We start from the raw sequence: 21,391 nt of genomic DNA, 5'->3' as shown, positions 1-21,391 counted from the left end.
TTGTCCCAACCCAAGTGTAGGACCTTGCACTTGGCCTTGTTGAACTTTGAGGTTTGCTTGGGCCCACCTCTCTAGCTCATCCAGATCCCTCTGGATGACATCCCATCCCTCTGGCTTGTCGACTGCACCACTCAGCTTAGTGTCGTCGTCAAACTTGCTGAGGGTGCACTTGATCCCACTGCCTAAATCATCGATGAAGATGTTGAACAGCACTGGTCCCAGTACAGACCCGTGAGGGACACCACTTGTCACCCCTCCCTATCTGGACATCGAGCCATTGACCACCACCCTCTGGATGCGACCATCCAGCCAGTTCTTTATCCACCGAACAGTCCACCCATCAAATCCATATCTCTCCAACTTAGAGAGAAGGATATTGACCGTGTCAAAGGCCTTGTAGAAGTCCAGATAGATGATATCCGTAGCTCTCCCCTTGTCCACTGATGCAGTCACTCCATTGCAGAAAGCCACTAGGTTGGTCAGAGATGATCAGCTGTGACCTTTTTGAGAGCAAGGACCTGTCAGGAGCTCCAGACTCCAAGGTGGGAGTGTGGTCCAGCGTGCTGGTGTCTCTTTGAGAGCAGCAACATGCACCCTGTAGTGAAGCTTAAAATGCCTTTTCAGCATCACTGGCACCTTTTTCTTCTGTCGTATTTGTCTCCTTGTCTGAGAGACAGTCTCAGAACCACACCAAGGTACCATGATGATGTAGTGGTAACTACATGGTTGTGTAACCCCATGCACCAGTACAGGTTAGGGGTTGATCTGCTGGAGGACAGCTCTGTTGAGAAGGACCTGCGAGTCCTGGTGGACACCAAGTTGACCATGAGCCAGCAATGTGCCCTTGTGGCCTAAAAGGCCAATGGTCTCCTGGGGTGCATTAAAAAGAGCGTGACCAGCAGGTCGAAGGAAGTTATCCTCCCCCTCTATTCTGCCCTGGTGAGGCCTCATCTGGAGTACTGTGTCCAGTTCTGGGCTCCCTAGGTCAAGAAAGACAAGGAACTACTGGAGAGATTCCAGCGGAGGGCTATGAAGATGATCAAGGGAATGGGGCATCTCTCTTTTGAGGAAAGGCTGAGAGACCTGGGTCTGTTTAGCATGGAGAAGACTGAGAGGGGATCTCATCAATGCTTATAAATATCTAAAGGCTAGGTATCAAGAGGATGGGGCCAGACTCTTTTCAGTGATGCCCAGCAACAGGACAAGGGGCAACGGGCACAAACTGGAACATAGGAAATTCTGTCTGAACATAAGGAAAAACTTCTCTGCTTTGAGGGTAACAGAGCACTAGAACAGGCTGCCCAGAGAGGTTGTGGAGTCTCCTTCTGTGGAGATAATCAAAACCCACCTGGATGTGATCTTGTGTATCTTGCTCTAGATGAACCTGCTTTGGCAGGGGGGTCGAACTAGATGATCTCCAGAGGTCCTTTCCAACCCCTACCATTGTGTGATTCTGTGTCAATCTGTGTATATTAATATGGGGTTTGTTCCTCCAGCAGTTCATCCCTGCATTCAAACCAGGCAAAGCTTTCTCTGCACAATAACTACACATGACCGGTGACCTCTGTCCCAACACTTTTTCTGCTGCTGGTGGGGCAATGGGGCATGTGGCTGGTACAAGAATTGCTGCCTTTGGACAATATTTTGGCACAGGGCTGTAGGAAGGATTTCACAGCAAATGCCTTACTTTGCAATCAGCTGTCTGCATGTTTTTTCCTTCCCTGGTAGGCTTCCCTTGACAGCTCCTTGTGTCATGATATCTGTTTCAGTGGCTTTCAAAGCGCTTGTGCCTTCTTCTTCAGTTAATGACAGAGCGGTGTCATCTTAGACATGGGCACTTCTGTAGGAAGAGCCCATTTTTGTGCCAAGAAGCCCTGCCTCCATGTATTCATCTCAAAGGCATGCAGTGGCCTGCAGACCAAACGCCATTACACAGGCATTACTGCCACTGGGGGGCTTTGCAGGAGGCTTATCCTAGCCACTCTGCCTGGCTTGCAATTGACCCTGCTAATGCAGGGCAAGCTTAAGGGTTTCAAAGCCTGCTTCAAGTCCTCGAAGAGCTCTCCGAATTTCAGTCCTGTCTGCAGGGCGCTGCTGGCTCTCCAGGCAATGCCCAGTCCCATGCAGCCTTTTATTGTCCTCAAGCCCCACTGCCAGCATCCTAACCATGTCCTATGCAAGTGAGTTTGCTGCTGGTGAGCTTGCTTGGAGGGAACGAGACCTTCAGGATAAGACTTGTGCTTCCCACCAGCCTCTTCCAGAAATCAGTACGACACAGAAATGACAGTGGGATGATCCAGCCAGTTTTTCATCCCTAACGAGAGGCTCCTAATGAGAGCCTCCCCCTTCTGCCATGGAGCTGTGCCATTGTCCCTCTCTATATTGTTGTAGTAGAGCAAAGCAGGAGCGGGGGAAGGATCATTTAGCACGTGAAAGGCACCTCTTGTATGGGGATACATACATGGCACAGTTCAGCTGGGGTGAGCAACCAGCTCCTGCCAAACCATGATGTATGAGGCAGAAAGGTCAAAAGTTCTCCTTTACAATCGGCAAGAAAGGAGAAGGCAGGCAATGGTCACTTAATTTGTGGGGTTTTCCCTCTACTTGTCAAGAGGAGTTTGGGCTGTGGTGATGGATGGGTCATCAATTACAGTCAGACACTTGGTCTTTTGTCTCAGTTCCTAAAGGGCCCAATTCAAACCCCGGCCAGGTTGATAGGAATCCATCCACCGATGCCAGCAGGTCCTTGATTGGGACTATGAAGGCTGTGGAGCAATTGGGTTGAACAGCCTGCCTTTCTTCATGCTCAGCGTTGTGCCTCTTGGGTCCCCAGTTGCTGCCATTAGCAGGCAGGATATTTCCAGAGCTGAATCTCGCTAACACTTGCCACCAGTTCCTTACATTTCTTTCCCTGGTCCCTCTCCATGCAGCTGCTTTGATGTCCAGAGGAGCAAGCAGTGAGCCATGTAGTTCAGCAGCTCCTCACTCATGCCTTCCTGCTTATCTGACCATATATACTGTAAATATTTCCTCTAAGGCACCAGCTCCCATGATAACACTGCTTTATCAACAAAAAGCCTTTAAATATTTTGCTGCGGAAAGGAACATTTCTACAGTTTTTTTTGCGGTATATATAGCCCCTAATGGTTTGGTCCTGCGGGACCTGCTCTACAATCAGCTCACAGAGTCCTATACGAGGAGAGGCCATCTGGCACCCCGTCTTCATTGGGAAGTATTGTCCTGTGTTACCCATTGCACATAATGGCATAGGAAGACCAAGTCAGATCTACAGGCATGAAGACTCTGTTTGAACATGAAGCCTGTTCTGACAATGAGGGGTGGCTCAGCATCTCTGCTCAGGCCTGGCAGGGAGTCCTTGCTCTTAGGTGCTTATATCAGCTTCTTTCCATGTGGGGTTGAGACCTCAGTGTGTGCACCAGATGCTTCCTCCTCCCATGTCCCAGTGCCCAGGTGTGCAGGCCGGAGAGACACTGCAACCATAAATGTGTGGAAGTCACCACCTCCACAGCCTTGACTTACCTTTGCTAGAGGCCTGGGCCAGGCACTGACTTTATGAGTTTAGTATAGAGGAAAGAAGAGATAACATGAGCCTTCTCCTTTGCTCCCCTGTGTCAGCCCCAGCTGATGAACATGTTTCCAGCCACATAACATGAGCATGGCCAAGTGGTTCCCTCCATGAAGGGTGTAATTAGGAAACTGAACGTATTTTCCACCATCACTTGTTTTGGTTGGCCTGAGTAAAAACATCTCCCTTTAATATAGATGCACAGGCTGTTTCCTTTATGTCGTGAAGGCTGTGTGAAGATTGCTCCTCCTCAGTCTGGATGGAGAGGCTGGGGACTATGGGATTCTCTCACAGAACTGGCTGGAAAACCTTCATTGTCTGGTTAGAGTCTGTAGACATTGTCACATTCCTGAATGCTCACAGATTGGATGGTTTGTATCAGCCTGACATGAGCAGATGGTAATCTCATCTCTGCTACATGTCTCCTTGGAGAGTTACTTCACTCTCAGCTCTCTGCTGGCCCTCATCAGGACCTGGCATAAAATATTATGAAAAACTGTTTCTTACGGGAGTGGAGCAGAACCTGGTTTTGTGTTTTTCAATCAGCGTGTTTTCTTACAGTGACAGTCATGGGGAGGACATGGTTGTGACTTCCATTGAATGGATAGCTTGGCATTTTGATTTGGAGTGCGTGAAAGCATTTTGGACCAATTAAAATGGTTTAGATAATAAGTAAATACATATAATAAATATTAAAAAGAATTGGAAAGTCCACGGAGACATGTTGAGCCTAAGGCCAAGCTGGCATTTGTAGTCCTCATGTCTATGCCATGGCTGTTTCTGAAATACTGCAGCTCCATGGGGATATTCTAATACCAGTAAATGTATGTGCATGCGTATTTTATGTAAAGGACTGTATGAAGTCACAGAGCTGTAGTTTCCATGGTCCTGTTTCTTAACACCTGGGACCATGTTCAAGAGGGCAGAGGAACCCAGATCTCCTGATCAGAACATGGACAGAAGAGTCCTGGAAGACTCTCTAGCCTTGGGGACTGTTCAAGTTATGGGTGTTGTTTTTGGATGATGGCAAAGGTTTAATAAATGCTGCAGCTGTAGAAATCCCCTTCACTGGAGAGTATAACTCTCCATGTCAATATATGATTTGCATTTCCAGCCTGCATGTGTCCAGGCTGCATGACTCAGTCAATGGGGTGGGCAGATCCAGTGCTTACTTTGGCAGAATAATTCCTCAGGTCTCGTTTAATTAGAACTCAGACCAGCTTCCTGGAGATTGTGGGAACCTCATTAGCAGCAGAAATAGAAACTTGAAGAAGCCAACTCAGTGGGAAAAGATTGCTTGCTAAGAACTTTACTTACCAAGAACTTAACGTCTTCAAGAGTTGTGTCTCTTAAGTACAGCAGAAGGATTTATGGCTGGAATACAAGGTCTCTTACAATATCCCAAATGTTGGAGGGGTTTTTTTGCAATGTGAATTAAAACCTCTCAAAACAGTAGATAAAATCTTTTTGTCTCAACAGTCTCCAGTTATGCTCTCTTGAATTGGTTTTAATTCTTGATGTCTGTTTTGATGCTCTTTCACCGTTTGGAGATGCTGATTGCTGATTTGCTGTCCTCATTCTTGTCTCACTTGGCAATGTTACCTTATATTTTAATATATGTTGGTCTACAACAAATCCATGTGGTTGGGGTTTTTTTAATATTTAAGATGTGATAACAGGAGTTTAGACACCTAGCTCACATATAGACACCTAAATTTAGTTCACCTTATCTCAGATGACATCCTGCCTATTGTGTCTTGAGAAGGTTCTAGAGAGGTCTCCCTGTAAAGGCTAAGTGCTGTCTGTATGTTTGCTTCAGGAATGGTGTGGAAGAGAGCGATAAAATACAATTAGAGTATTTGAATTGTTGCTCAGTAAATACATGTATTTGTGTGTGTTCGCAACAACTGGGTGGAGTCTCAGGGCTACGTTTTGCAGTTGTTCTGTTCTCTTTAATTTCGGAGCTGTGCTGAAGAGGCTAAAGAGAACCGGAGCTATCGATCAGAACAAGGCCAGAAGAGCCCTGGAAGAGTGGCTGATTGTTCATTTCCTGTCCCTATCCTAGCCTCATGCTGGCAACGTTACCATATATTTCAGAGGAGAAAATGTGTTAGTCTAGCAAAAAAAATCCATATTTTATTTTTCTACCGTAACGACATCATTATCCTCCTGCTTCTTTGGCCTAATCACATATGGAGAGGGAAAAACAGGATGCCTGTATCTACCTACCACTACAGCATTGTTTACAAAATCATGAGGATGAATGAGGATGGGGTTTTTTTGTTGTTGTTAATTAAATGCATCCCACCCAATCAGGAAAGAAATAAAATCTCCAGCTAAAAATAAAGGAAGATCAAATAAACCTACTGTATGTTTTGAAAGACAATATTGTCAGCAAGAGCAGAAAGGATCAGGGAGAAAAAGACCAAGCAGTCTTTCTAGAGAAAAGACCTAAGGCTAACCATCTTGAATAGGAAGGCTTCCCAGTGGAAAAGGGTAAGCACATCTTTTCACAGACAATTCTTGCAAGACGTGAAAAAGGCTTTCTGCTGCAATTTTTCTCTTCTGGAATTATCCCAGGCTAAAAGACCTTTAGTCTTGTGTTGATGAAAGACAAAGCATAGGGGCAAGGTTTCTCAAATCCCTGTCATTATTGTGCTGGAGAAATAATCCTGGTTTGCTGAGTTGTTTTGAATCTTTCATAGTGCTGCCAATAAATGTAACTTACTGCAATGATTACAAAAAAGTTTCCCCAGACCAAATATCCACTACAAAGAAAGTGGTTTGCAAAAAAAAAAGAGAAAGAGACTTGCTGCTTTGATTACAGCAAACTACTAAGTGCTTAGAGGAAAGATGGAGCACATTGTACTTCCTGGTGCGTCCTTCTCTGCAAAAAGACCAAACAAACCACTTCTGTTTGGAAACCACTGGATTTCACCAAATCTCCAGGGTGCCTTTTGGGGTCTGCACTAATGGTGATGGATGTCCTGGTCTGTCCATGCAACTGGTGTCACTGAACCGTGTTTGCTGTTTTGTAACTGGTATGGTCTTTCTCTAGCTCATGCTGGCTGGGATTTTGCCTAAGCTTGAACAGCAAAATTAAATCTGTGGGGCGGCTTCACCAGCTGGGTAAGTTTCTACATCTCAGTGGTATCAAGGTCATGCCAGGGATGTAGTTATAAGTGCTCCTATAAATCGGGGTGATGCCTCTGCATGTGGTGCCATTCCCATAAGGGTTCATTTGCAAGTGACACGCTTGTTCCCTACCCTGCCTTTCTCTTCATGATAAGAGAGTATTGCTTTCTCACAGCTCCTCCTAGTCCCTCCTTTGGTGTCTCCTAGGGGCCCAAACTAGTCTAGGGCTTCAGCACTCTACTTAGAAGGCATTTTTAAGGAATGCCCCTCAAAACAGGGCTTTTTCCCAGGTTTTAGCTACACCCCCAGGGGCAGCCTGTGCCTGTGGGACAAAACAGGGGGAAAAGCCCAGAAAGATTTGAGAAAAGTAGACCTACCCCTCTGCTGCTGTGCATAGGGGATGCCGGGGAGAGATGAGCTGTGTAAAGTCATGGGTTAATAGAGAGAAATACTGCCCATGGAGGTGTCAGACTGGCTGAAAACTCACCCTGGGAGTTTGATTTTGGGGAGGCAAGGAGGAGCCGGGGGGCTATAGCTGGCTTTTCTAATGTTTTGAGTGGGAGTCCTGATGCTCACTAACTAAGACTAGGACCTTTATTTTTATTAATAAACATTACTAAACATTCAGCATGGACTTGTGTGTTTCTGTACACACCCCTCTGTATTTACCTAGCCAGGTATGTGCTACAGAGCTGAGTTTTCACACTTTTTTTATTTGATTTTTTATCACTATCTTGAACATAGAAATTTCTGCACAATTAATTGAAGTGACATATGCTTGCCAGCAGACAAGTCTTAATCCCATCCTTCCCTTTCACCATGTTTCTGATTATGCTGGTGTCAAATCCTCCTCATTTGACTCAGCTTTGCACTCAGAGTGGATGCAACAGGAGCCAAATCTTCTCTTAGAAGTGCAGAGATATTTGCTGGATGTCCCGCAGGGTCTCAAGTTTTTGCAGTAATAAACGAGTGCTTTGTTGGCTTCTGAAACTGATGTGAGTAGTTATCAAAAACTGCAAGCAGTAACCAGCTCCTAAATCACGTCTGATAATCCAGAGCCATTATTAGTGATAAGCATACTTTGGTAGGGTATTGTATTCCTGAACGTAGCCCCCATTTTGCTACGTGCTTCAGACATTTGACAAAAGACAGTCTTGCCTGATATAGCTCGTGGGGGTATATGGCCAGGTACAGTCCCCCCACAGCACTCACACCCATTCTGAGCTGCAAGTTGTGCAGGAGACCCAAATCCCAAGCAATGACACGATTAATAGAGGAAATAAAAATCCAGGATCCGCTCTGCGTTGCTGCAGAGAGCGCAGAAATGTGAATTTCATATCCCTGGAACAGAACTGAATGCAAATGCTGTCAGCGCCTGTGCATCAGGATGTACAGACAGGTGCAGCCCGCTGTGAGCATCCTTTGTGAGTCACGGCAGAAAGTGATTTGTGCTAAGCACCAAACACTTTGCTGATCTTCGCAACCAAAGTCCCCAGAGCTCTAATCATTGCACTAATGGTGGAGGTGAAAAGACGGCAATTTTTACTGTGTGAGAAGCTTTGATTTCCTGTGAATCACTTCCGACTACAAATCAGCTATAGGCAGCTGCATCCACTTGCTCCTTGGGATAGAAAAATGTACCCTGCTGCTAGACAGCAACACAGGCGCCAAAACCATCACAGGATCAAAGGGCACTGTGATTTACCCCAGGCAGAATCTAAACAAGCCTGTCAGCTTGCCTAGACCATTTGTTTATTTTAGCTGTGGACATCCACGTCCATCCAGAGTCAGGGGATGGATTTATCATTAGCATCATTTATTCCATGTCTGAGCTTGCTCTAAATGTCCCTTTCATTCAGCACCCTGATGGCTGGTACCAAATCTGCATAGGGAATATTTTCCAAGGGCTCAGCACTGCAAGAGGAAACACAGCTTTTGTCTGTGCTAGGGACTCTCTGATTGGCTTCTTAGAGAGGGAAGTGTCAATGTTTCAGCTCCTCTTCCTTATTTTCCTGACAAAGCCCCACCAAGCGCATTGCCCAAAAAACCTGTTGTCCAGAAATGCCCATAGCTGGGGTTAGTCTCAGTGTGGGAAAAATATTTTTTTTTCTTTTCTCCCCATACAGGCTTCTCTGGAGGGAACAGTTTTGCAGTTTGTCCTCCTCTTCCTGGTTGAGAGAGCTTGGTGCCTCCTCTGAATCTCTCCCTGAACTTCCCAGAACCGTGGAGGTTTTCTCTGGAAGTGCAGGGTGACTGCTGTGGTTGTCTGGAGAAGGTCAAACATCCTTCCTGGGAGCAGACCTGCCAAATCAAGTGATGTTTTGGGTTTCTTTGTCCCCCATACTATGTAAACTCTACGGAGGGCACAGAAGGTTTGGCCTTTTTCTCTGGGAGATTCAAGTGACAGTTATTTTTTCTGATGCTTTCTCTTTGGCACTGATAGCAGGGATGTTTCAAAGGACAGAGGAATGGGGTTAGGCTGTGAGAAAAAAATAGTTTTAACATCAGAGTGTCTCCTTGTCTCTCCAGCCACCACCGCTCTCTTGCACAGTGTTGCTCTTTCATTGCTATAGCTGTGAGAAGAAAACAGCCAGGAACTTCTGCATATAGATAATACAGCAACCAGCAAATTAGGCAACCCTAATTACACCAGCCCTTCTTTCTTGTGGGATGGTGGTATAGAGTAGAGCAAAATGAGTGTCTGTCAAAACCTGAGGCTAGTTGGCATTCAGTGCTGCTGTGTGGGTCCAGGTATTCACAGAGCACAGCTCTGTGATTACAGGCAGCGTTTCAAAGACATCTGGTATCTGGGGTCTTCTGAAAATACCACCGAAGGTGCCTATGTTAATTGACCTCCGTATGAATGGGAAGCCTGTTTAAAAATCGCCATGGCAGTCTTGCAGAAAAACATCCCTCCACTTTGAAGCAGAAGGGCTGAAAGGGCACTCTCTCTCGCACCTCCAACAGAGCGTGCCTGTGTGCATGGAGGAACAAGGCAGGAGAGATGTAGCAGCGTGGCCACAGGCAGCTGCTTGGCCGTGGTCGCACTGGCCCACTGTCTCCCAGCACCCAGGTTGAGTGTGACTACGTGGTGTCCCAGGTCTTTCTGTGCTACTGTGTGTACGTCATCTGCATCCGTTGTGGACATCCACCATGGATGGATGGAGAGGAGGATATCCATCAAACATGGAAGGATGGTCATCCATCATGGAGGCATGGATACCCACAGGAGCTGATTCAAAGGATCCATTGGCCAGCCATCAGCTACCTCCTGCCTTGCTACACAGACTCAATTTCTACTGGAGTTAGGGGCTGTGAGGTATGTATTGCCTTTAAAATTTTAGACCCTATAGCTAGCAGCAGGGACATACCTGGATCTCAGCAGATCTACCACGTGGGTGGATGATGTGCTTCCCAAGCATTTCTCACCCTTCACCACTTCTTATTCTTTTCCTGCAGGAAAGATCTGAGGCTGTGAGAGAAAGAGAGATGATGAATGGCAGTGGCAAGGGGAGATAGAAGGAAGAAGTGTATGGCATGGGAAACTCTTCTGGACGTATTTTAAAAGCTGTAACCCCGATGCCTTAATCCATCTGGTCTGTGACATTCAAAGCATCTTTTTGGTTTGAGAAACAAGTGTGGGATTAGACAAGAGGTAGCTAAGATAATAACAGTGACCTGGGTTCCTTGATATACCAGGCCTGTTCATGCAGCATGCATTTGAACACCTTGTTCCAGATTCAGAGAGAAGCAGAGGTCACTCGTGCTGGATGGGCTGTCACCTTCTGAAGACACTGTGGTCATGCTCCAGGATTTGGGGATGGTGAGATTGCTCTGCAGCACAGAAGGGCTGGACCAGGCTCTAGAGCAGAAATCACATCTCTTTTTCCATTCCCCTGTGAAGCCAGCTTAGGCCATTGGTCCTTGGAGAAAGGAGACCCAGAAGTGACTTGAGGACTGGAGAAGACGATTTGCACCACGAGGCTTAGAGAGCTCTCACCGTTTTCTTCACAGAAAGGAGATGGTGTGGTGACCTGGTTATCTTCTAGCAGCATCTGCCTGAAGAGAAATCTCTGTGTACCTCACAGGAAGGACAGAGCAAAGATCTGTGTCTGACAGCAGACAGGCACAAGTCAGAATTAAGCTGCATATTTATCACAGCAGAGTGATTAGCAACTGGAATGAACAACCAAGGAAATGGTGGATTCTTGTTCTCTTGAAGCCTGTTTTCCTGGCAAACACAAAGGATTTGGCTCAATGTGAGAACAGGAGGAAATGCAAGAGTCAAATGCCTCCAGGTGATCCCACAATATCCTGGATTAGGCTCTTGGAATGGGTGATGTGAATAGGATTTCATCACCTTCATACGCTTGGATGAACAGTGCTTATGCTTTTAACCTGATGGGTTCAAAATCTTAAACAACGATGCACTAATTGTGTCACACTGGCATCTCTCCATGTAATACCCATATTGTTAAGCCAGCTTTTTGAAAATTCAGCAAACGCATCTATTTCTAATAGGCATGCAATGTATAACATTTGCAAAATGTTCTCACAGCTGGTCCATCAAAGCAAGCTCCCCATAGTGCTAACAGAATATTTTATCAATAACTTCTATCTGAGCTTCTGGTGTTGGTGTGAAATAGTCATTATCGCCAACAGTAAATGATTTCCAATTCCTAAAGCACAGGCTTGGTGAAGCAAGGCTGGGGTTGCTTTTAACCTGTTATGATCGCACCCATTGTAGGCTGCAAGTGTGCATAACGCACAAGGAAAGAGGCCTCTCTGCATCTGACAATGGGCAACATTTAGAGAAACAGGGATGCAGAAATTCAATGTGACGTTGTTGAGGCAGAACACTAAAAACCCTACTGTGTGGTGGGCTCAGGGTCAGTCATCCGATACAAACAAAACTTTGCTGATGCAGTCCACCAGTATTTCAGGGAGATGGTATTGAAGAGTGGTTATACTAAACAGCACTTTGCTGATCCCCACCTGAAATCCCAGGAGCTCTAGTCTTTGCACTGAGCGCAACAAAGAAAACAGCAATGTTGGGACCTTACTGGGAGGTGGGATCACTTGTTCCATGCACACTAGGGCTCAGAGAAGATCCCCTCTCCCCTCGAAAGACCCATTCTGCTCTGCAGGTTGCATGGTGAGCTCTTTGGTGGTGGTGGTGATGAAGAGGCAATGACTGTGTTGGACTCACTGGTCTGCAGCAGTGTTATGGCCTCTCCCTGGAGCCACCGCCTCCACCTCCCTGGAGCGGGACTCAGTGGGAAGAAACGTGGTCTCCGATTACCATCCACAAATGGTATCTAAGAAGGGGAGCAGAGCCCTTGGCTCATTCTCAGGGAGAAGGCGGCTGAATTTTTTCAGCCATACTGCAAACCCCGTTACTACCTCTGCCTCTGGTTGCCCTTCAGGGTGATAGGATCTGCCCTGTTTGACAGTCAAATCCCTTGCGCTGAGTCACTGGGATCAGAGTCAGTGAGCCATACTGCAGGAATTAGGATACTTTCATATCTGGGCAGCACATTTTCTTTCATCTGCAATGCTGATATATGTGGGTCCCTGCACACTGTAGCCTGCTGCCAAGGTGTTTGTATGGCAGAGTGGTGAAACTTCACAGTGGAGAGTTTATGATCTGGGATGTGTGAGCTTATGACATGGCATATTGCCAGGAGGCAGCACTTGAGGGGTCCTGAGAGGTCGTGAGGGCTGAAAACGGACAGCAGTTACTCCGTAGAAACCTCCTACATTTTTGTCAAGGTGAGGACCTCTGAAGGAACCCTACGCGCATCATTTGCTGGCTTCCTAAGCTACCTTTTTCAGATCCCTCAAAAAGGGTTCACAAATTCCCCTCCACCCTCAAATCTCAAACCTTTTTTCTCTAAAACCTACTTCTTCCTCTTGCCTGTGTCTCCAGCACCTGATAAGTAATGTGCTCCTGAGCACATTAACCCTGTGTGACTGGGGTTCCTCTCTCCTTCACTTTGTACTAGAGAACATGATTTTTAAAATAGGGAGAAAATCCATTAAAAACAAAATTGGAAAGAGGCTAACAAAGAGGTAGAACAAACTTCTACCGAAAGTTTAGTGGAGTTTATGCACATTGACCATTTCAAATTTTTTTTTTGCAGATGGACTCCCAGGTCTGAGCTCTCTGTTTCTGTATATGTAGAACACAAAAACAAACCAAGCCCAGTTCCTACATGGGGAGAATGGTATGAACAGGGACCCCTCCCCATTTCTGGGAAAAAGGATTGAGGTCCTGTGGGGTAGGCGTGGGGCTGTAATTAGCTCTCCAGCTGCTGGCAGGATGTACTTGATAGTCCATCAAGCAATGGGAGGCTCACCCGTCTCCCTACAATAAAATGTTAAATATTTTTCAATGTGCAATAATTTGCGCTTGCTCTGAGTCTGACTCTGATAAGTCTTGCACATGGTGCTTCAGCTGCTTTAGGAAAGAGGGTCTATTCTGCCTCCTCTATACATGGCCACAGGGAAGGGGAAACAAATGCCAATGCGCTATCACTGGGGTGAGGAACAGTTGATGTATCTTGACCTTTTTTTCTGTATCTGATTCTTATCAGCAACTTTCATTGTTCCACATCCATAAAAAGCACCGCTGAATCCACTGATGAATCCAAATTTTCCTTTTTAATAGCAACCAAGAGCTTCGTAACAGGCTGATGGATGTTTGGAGGGCCAGGGACAGCACTGTTGGAAAGAGTACGAGAAAGTAAATTCCACCAGTCATGCCTATGGTGCTAAGGTAACACAGAATATTTTTTTAAATGCTTGTGATATCCACGATCTGAATGCACCTTTATGTGGCATGGGCTTATTCATTAATTGTGTCCCTGGAGTGTTCACAAGGGTGAGGTGGATTGTGCGCTATTTATGTTCAATTTTTCTCATGCTGAAGAGACCCCGTCACGGGCTGCTCCAAATGAAAGGATATTTGTGTGACATAAAGCAGCCCCATCACAGCTGAAGACAAGAGCCCTCAGATGATGACAGAGTGAGGACTGCAATGAAATAATGAGAAAGTATTGAACGGCCAGAGGTCTTAGCACATGACTAGCCTTATTCACGCCTTTCTGTAGGCATCTTGGAAAGGGACAGTCTCAGAAGCGAACTGACAATGCTTACAGTGTAATTCTCTGGAGCATAAGGAATCACTAAGAAGTTGGGGGAAAAAAAAAAAAAAAGGAGAGAACCGAGTCCTGAGGCCAAGGGAGGAAAGACTTGAAAATGAAGAGCATAGCTGGCTATTTCAAAGTGACTGGGAGGACGCAGCTGGAAACTGGTCCTGAAAATTGTCATGACAGGGAATCGGCCCTGGAGATGGAGACTGCAGAGCGGGAGCTGGACTGGAGTGAATCTAGGGTAGAAATTTGAGGACAGGGTCTCTGGCAGTGATTGTAGTGGGAGATCAGGTGAGAGATAAAAAAGAGGTGACAGCTGAACAGGCAAGAAGAGGTGCAGGATGGAGCACAAAGGGAAGGAGATGAAGAACCTGGCACCCGCACCTCAGTGAGGTCTGAGGCAGAGGAAATGGGTGCAGAGGCAGTGTCAGAGCTCTAGGATCCAGGACTAGGAGAGAGCAAGATAGGACGAAATTTTAACCAGTTGCAAAGGGTTTGATGCATCTGACCCTCTCTGACCTTGAAGCCACACAGTCCCTAGCGCTTAAACAGGAGGATGCTTGGAAAACTAGGTGCTGCATGTGTACGTTGGGGCTCCCGTAGCTCATTGCTAGCCCATAGAAATGTGCTGAGCTGGAAGGTCCCATCTGGTCCTTTTGCTGCTGATAGTTTGGGTGGGAAAGAGGATGGCATGTCTTTTCAGATGCCAGGAGAGAGGTGATGTTGTGACCGTCTCTAGCTGTCCCTGTAAACTTGCCACACAGAAATCAGCCAAAGCCCTGCTCCCACTTCTACAGCTGCTATCTGTGCAAGCATGAGAGGTGGCAGAAAAGTGTCCCAGCCAGTCCCTCCATCACACAAGGGACTGCAGAGCAGCAACTGCTTGACCCCATCAGTGGGACCTACCGACCTATCGCAAGGAGTCCCCTGCTGTCATGGCTTAGTGACAGATGGCAACAAAGAACCACGTGGCCACTCTCTCAAACTTCGCCCCCATCTCCCCCTGGCTCCGCCCCGGGAAGAATCCAAAGAAAAAGGCAAAACTCATGGGTTGAGACAAAGGCAGTTTAACAGAACAGCAAAGGGAACAGGAATACAACAACAACAATAACAGAGGAATGTACAAACACGATGATGATGACGGTAGCAGGTACCACCGCACACCGATCCCACCTGGGACCCCAGCCGGGACACCCCACCAGCTTCCAAACGCTGACTTCCTGCCCCCTCCCCAGCAGCTCCCAGCTCCAGACTGGGCATGGCTCACATGGGATGGGATACCTGTGTCCCTGCCGGAGCCTGGGGAGAATTAACCCTATCCCCACCAGAAACAGGACACCGGCCCAAAAGCACTTGGCCTAATGCAGCACAGATCCTGCATCTGTGTATCTGTGTGTGTCCCCATGTCAGCATGCACATATTTTTGGCACAAGCAATCCTTCCTCTGCCTCTTGTGACCAGCCACCCTTGCTCAGAATGATGGTAATTTCCTTGAGTCTTTTACGGACCTGTTCCTGCAACACAGCTCTTCAGATGGCGAGGAGATCTTGCAGCGATGCACCAAGCGGCAAGGGGGACAGGTGGTTTCCTCACTTTTTCCATTACGAAATAGCTTTCCCTCTTCCCCCTGCCATTCCCTTTTCCCCCAAGGAGAACTGCAAATTGACATGGAGTCGCAGTGGGCTGTTCAGAGGCTTGATCTCATCCCTGTTTGAAGAGAAACCCGGTGGGTTATTTTTAACATTTATGAACATCTGAACAATGTGAATGTGGTCTGTTATGCTGTGAGCCATGAGGACTCCAGAGACCCAGGGCTGAAAAGAGAAACAGCTTTTAAATATTAAGTGGGAGGCACTTGACTGACCTCTTCTTGATAGATATGTGGTTGCTACATCATGTCTTCAGCTGGGACCAGGGCCAAGCTGGGGCCCCTGCCTCCTCCAGCATCACTGGCTTTGGTCCTTGCTGAGCCCCAAGGAAGGAGAGATGAGGACGTGCTCTACCTCCAACACCCTCAACACTGTCCCCGGCATGGCCAGGTCCCAGCCTGAAATGCCAGCGATGCAGGAGGCTCTGCGCACCCTGGGAACCAGTGGGCTGCTGGCTAGGACTTGGCCCCGGTGTGAAGGGGTGCTGATATCTGTGCGAGCTTTGCAAGGTTGGGGCAATTGGTGGCTACAGCAGAAGACGTCGATGACTAGCGTGTAACTAATTGTGTGCATGTTTCCAGAGGAGACTGTAGGATTTATAGATGCAAATGAGTAATTATTTGTTTGCTTTTTTTTTATTAGACTCACTTGTGATTGCAAGCCAAAATTAATAGCTTGGTGGAGACAAACACAAGCGCTTTGGACCTAGGGGGGCTATGTGGATTACCCTGCTCCTCTCTCCCTCTTCTCCCCTTGCTATAAACCCCAATCTGGACCTTTGGGACATAGTATCTGGTCCATCCCCATGATCTCTTAGTAGTCCTGACCCATCCCTTACCCATAGTGGTGGGTGCTCCTTTCTCCTGCAAGTAGCACAAGATCCCTCATGAAGAAGACATGGGAGCAGCCAGGGCCTATTGATGCGGGTGTGCAAAGCTCTCTGCTTTCTCCACTATGGGTTTCGCCACTACCCAGAGTCCCACTGGGCTGGGTCAAAATCGCAGGTGAGCCCAAAGCCACGATGGCAGCATTAGCACTGCACTGGGATGTGTGCCACAACTGAAATCTCTTGGCAAGCCAGAGGGTTGATGAATCACTTACACAACTTGCTATCTAGGCTCTTCTGGTGTTAGTTATGTGGACTAGGAAGGTGCTCTTAAATAAGATTCTGCTCTTATCACAGAGAGTCCTTTCCATGAGCCTTTAATATCTGAGGTAGTGGTTTATATAGGCAAAAAGTAATCGACTAATCCAACATAATTTCTATCATCTGGTATGACATCCAATCCCAGTTTAAATAATGCCACTGATGGAAAATCCCCTACAGCCCTGGGGATGCAGTCCTACCGTTTAAAACAAAACTGTGCTTCATTTCTAATCGCAAATTATTATCATCTGAACACGGCCTTGGCTGAAATCCAGCCCTGATTGTATTTGCAGCTATTCAGTTGGAAGACCGTGGCATAAGTTTACCTTATCTCACTGGAGGATACTCATTACAGCCTGTCTCCCTCTTTGTTGTGACTGCAATCAGTGCAGCCATGTGTGCTGGGGCAGGCACAGTGGAGGACTCCTGCTCACTTACACAGCTCGCCTCTTGCCAGAGAAAACACTTCACTTTTTCCCAATTTTGTTTGTCACCTCCTATTTGGTGAGAATGACCCTTTTTGGGCAAGGTACAACACCCCTAAATGAGGAGAAGCTCTTCTGGGATGATGGTTGCTGTTCCCGTAACAGGCAGATGGCTCAGAGGAGCGAGTGGGTTTTGGGTCTCGTGTGATGTGTTCAGCATATGGTCAGCAGACTTTGTGCTGGTCCCAGTCCTTGGCAGCGCACAGGGCTGCCTGCACGGGGACTGCAGTTGAAGGATGCAGTCTGCAGCAAAGCACATGAGTGTCCCTTGCTCCTGAAAAGAGGGGTTTGTTAGTGGAAGCATTGGAGATCTGTGACTGTGAGTGGCCAGAAATGCTGATGGAGAGAGTCAAATTTGGTAGTGTAAGGGAAATGGCTGCTGTGGGGGAGCCTGGCTGGTGACTGAGGTTGTCTTGCTGCTAGCAAGTGGGAGAGCTGTGGTGGAGTAAGGAGAATGGTGGGAGAGAGGGGCTGGTGGAGAAGGACCATAGGTTGCTGAAGGTGATGTGTGTCTGCTGCGTGGTGTGCACCTCTCCTGGCCTCGCACGATGATCCCGTCATTGCCTCAGGGAGCTTGGCATCACTGCAGACGTAAGGCAATATCTGTCCATTGTGCCAGGCGCTGTCACGGAGGCCAATGCTAAGAGTGGTTAAAATAGAAATGGTAAAATGTGAGAGAAAGGACTTATTTGACTTTGTGATACACAAGCCATAAATCACCAAGCTTTTTGGAGGTAAGATAACAGCTATTAAGTGAGGAAGGAGCTTCTTTATTAAGTGAAGTATTTTTTAATTATTTATTTCCCAGCTAATCTTTAATTTCTAAGCTTTTTGTCTGCAGCAGCTGTTTGAGTCGGAGGCAGGACACTCGTGACAGCTTCTGCTGGATCAAGGCTGCTTCCTCTGGGTTTGCACAACCTTTTTGAATTTTGACTGCATTTGAAAACTGTGTGCCTGTGAAAGGCCTATGGAGAAAAAAATGTAGTTTGCTAAGCCGTAGGTGAGCTGTGGCAGCTGCCTATGCATGCTCCCCTGGTGTGTGGCAAGCACAAGCTGTGATGATCTGAGATTTATGCCAATGTAAAGGGATGTGTCTTTCCCAGTATCACTGCCAGATAAAGGGATGCTTCTGGGCTCTGCTCTACTGCTGTGTAGTGATTTGTGAAGCTGAGGCTTAAGACTGGATAGACTGGATAGATCTGAGAAATGAAAATGTCTGTCGTTCACTTGTTGCCTGCCCATAGGAAACCTACTGCACATAAAACAGGTGTGCTGCTATTGATTTTGGATGCCTCTGTTTCTGGGGACTTCACCTTTCCCTGATGTGAGTTTCACCGTTTCATTTTCCAGCAATGTTGCTTTGCAGTGCAGTCAGCACCGTAAGTTGCAGATACAAGGAAAGAGCTGGCTTTTTAAGGGCTGGGATGCCCCAATGCGCTTTCTGATATGAAAGCAATTTCCTGCAGAGGTCAGGCCTCCTATGTGATTAAATTAGGGGTGACTAAAAGGAAAAAGCCTCTGAAACTTTCAAACTAGAGAAATGTCACCGTGACTGGATAGGGGCAGTAGAACACTGTGGCAGGACATCTGCCTCTGGAAAACAATACTCTGGTCTCCAGTACTGGTCGCGTCCAGAGGGTAGTGGTCAATGGCTCGATGTCCAGATAGGGAGGGGTGACAAGTGGTGTCCCTCACGGGTCTGTACTGGGACCAGTGCTGTTCCATATCTTCATCGATGATTTAGGCAGTGGGATCAAGTGCACCCTCAGCAAGTTTGACAACAACACTAAGCTGAGTGGTGCATTCGACAAGCCAGAGGGATGGGATGTCATCCAGAGGGACCTGGACAAGCTAGAGAGGTGGGCCCAAGCAAACCTCATAAAGTTCAACAAGGCCACGTGCAAGGTCCTACACTTGGGTTGGGACAATCACGGAATCACAGAATCTTCAGAGTTGGAAGGGACCCCTAGAGATCATCTAGTCCAACTCCCCTGATAGAGCAGGATTGCCTAAAGCACATCCCTCAGGGCTGCATCCAGGCGGGTCTTGAAAATCTCCAGAGAAGGGGACTCCACAACCTCCCTGGGCAGCCTGTTCCAGTGCTCTGTCACCCTCACTGTAAAGAAGTTTTTCCGTGTATTTGAACGGAACTTCCTATGTTCTAGCTTGTGCCCATTGCCCCTTGTCCTGTCGCTGGGAACCATTGAAAAGAGCCTGGCTCCATCCTCCTTCAACCCACCCTTTAGGTACTTGTAAACATTAATCAGGTCCCCCCTCAACCTTCTCTTCTCCAGGCTAAAGAGTCCCAGCTCTTTCAGCCTTTCCTCATAAGGGAGGTGCTCCAGTCCCATAATCATCTTGGTTGCCCTACGCTGGACTCGCTCCAGTAGTTCCCTGTCCCTCTTGAACTGGGGAGCCCAAAACTGGACACAGTACTCCAGTTGTGGCCTCACCAGTGCAGAGTAGAGGGGGAGAATGACCTCCCTCGACCTACTGGCCACAGTCTTCCCTATGCAGCCCAGGATGCCATTGGCCTTCTTGGCGACAAGGGCACACTGCTGGCTCATGGATAATTTGCTGTCTACTAGGACGCCCAGGTCCTTCTCCTCAGAGCTGCTTCCCAGCATGTCCGCCCCTAACATGTACTGGTGTTTGGCATTCTTCCTTCCCAGGTGCAGGACCCTACACTTGCTTTTGTTGAACCTCATTAGGTTCTTCTCTGCCCAGCTCTCCAGCCTGTCCAGGTCACGCTGGATGGCAGCACGGCCCTCTGGAGTGTCAGCCACCCCTCCCAGCTTGGTATCATCAGCATCCTTGCTGAGGATACACTCTGTCCCCTCATCTAGGTCATTAATGAATATATTGAACAAAATTGGTCCAAGTATTGACCCCTGAGGGACACCACTGGTTACAGGCCTCCAACTGGACTCTGTGCCGCTGATCACAACCCTCTGAGTTCTGTCACTCAGCCAGCTCTCGATCCACCTCACTGTCACCTCATCTAGCCCATACTTCTTCAGCTTCCTAATGAGGATGTTATGGGAGACAGTGTCAAAAGCCTTGCTAAGGTCAAGGTAGATGACATCTACGGCTCTCCCCTCATCCAGCCAACCCGTTATAACATCATAGAAAGCTATCAGATTGGTCAGGCATGATTTGCCCTTGGTAAATCCATGCTGACCACTTCCAATAACTTCCTGTTCCTCTATGTGTTTGGAGACGACATCCAGAACGAGTTGCTCCATTACCTTCCCAGGGACAGAGGTAAGACTAACCGGCCTGTAGTTCCCTGGGTCCTCCTTCTTGCCTTTTTTGAAGATTGGAGTGATGTCAGCCTTCCTCCAGTCCTCAGGCACCTCTCCTGTTCCCCATGACCTTGCAATCCTCGTTATCAATACAGGCTGGGGGATGATGTGATAGAGAGCAGCCCTGCGGAAAAGGACTTGGGGGTACTGGTGGATGAAAAGCTGGACATGAGACAACAATGTGCACTTGCAGCCCAGAAGGCCAATGGCATCCTGGGCTGCATCAAAAGAAGTGTGGCCAGCAGCTCTAGAGGGGTGATTCTGCCCCTCTACTCTGCTCTCGTGAGACCCCACCTGGAGTACTGTGTCCAGCTCTGGAAACCTCAGCACAAGAAGGACATGGACCTGTTGGAGTGGGTCCAGAGGAGGGCCACGAAGATGATCAAAGGGCTGGAGCACCTCTCCTACGAAGACAGGCTGAGAGAGCTGGGTCTGTTCAGCCTGGAGAAGAGAAGGCTCCAGGGAGAATTTATAGTGGCCTTCCAGTACCTGAGGGGGGCCTACAAGAAAGCTGGGGAGGGGCTGTTTGCAAGAGCATGTAGTGAAAGGATGAGGGGCAATGGCTTTAAACTAGAGCAAGGCAGGTTTAGATGAGACATTAGGAAGAAGTTCTTTACAATGAGGGTGGTGAGACACTGGAACAGGTTGCCCAGAGAGGTGGTGGAAGCCCCATCCCTGGAGACGTTCAAGGCCAGTCTTGATGAGGCTCTGAGCAATCTAATCTAGTTAAAGATGTCCCTGCTGACTGCAGGGGAGTTGGACTAGATGACCTTTAAAGGTCCCTTCCAACCCAACACATTCTATGATTCTATGATTCTACGTGAGGGACATGTAGACAGTGCAATAGAAAATGTAGCCTGCCTTCAGGACAAAATACTCCCTTCTGTATTGTGGGTTGGAACTGCTCTTTCCTTGAGCTTCCCCCTCTTT

The 21,391-nt window shown here is 47.5% G+C and overlaps 1 long non-coding RNA gene across 6 annotated transcripts in view; it reads left to right on the top strand.

Moving 5' to 3' along the window:
- Positions 1 to 21,391, top strand: part of LOC128909681 (uncharacterized) — a 104,756-nt gene that overhangs the window by 41,319 nt on the left and 42,046 nt on the right. The window contains exons 2-4 of one of the 6 annotated variants that reach the window (XR_008466453.1): positions 6,645 to 6,715; positions 8,848 to 10,040; positions 10,181 to 19,080. The exons of 4 other annotated variants lie outside the window; for them this stretch is intronic. This is a non-coding gene — a long non-coding RNA (uncharacterized LOC128909681). Of the gene's footprint in view, positions 1 to 6,644; positions 6,716 to 8,847; positions 10,041 to 10,180; positions 19,081 to 21,391 lie in introns of those variants that run through there. One more of the 6 variants, XR_008466454.1, reaches the window with a different exon arrangement.

This window comes from Rissa tridactyla, chromosome 4 (genome assembly GCF_028500815.1).
Source record: "Rissa tridactyla isolate bRisTri1 chromosome 4, bRisTri1.patW.cur.20221130, whole genome shotgun sequence".
NCBI classification, from domain to species: Eukaryota; Metazoa; Chordata; class Aves; order Charadriiformes; family Laridae; genus Rissa; species Rissa tridactyla.
This window is presented reverse-complemented; position numbering and strand designations above follow the sequence as displayed.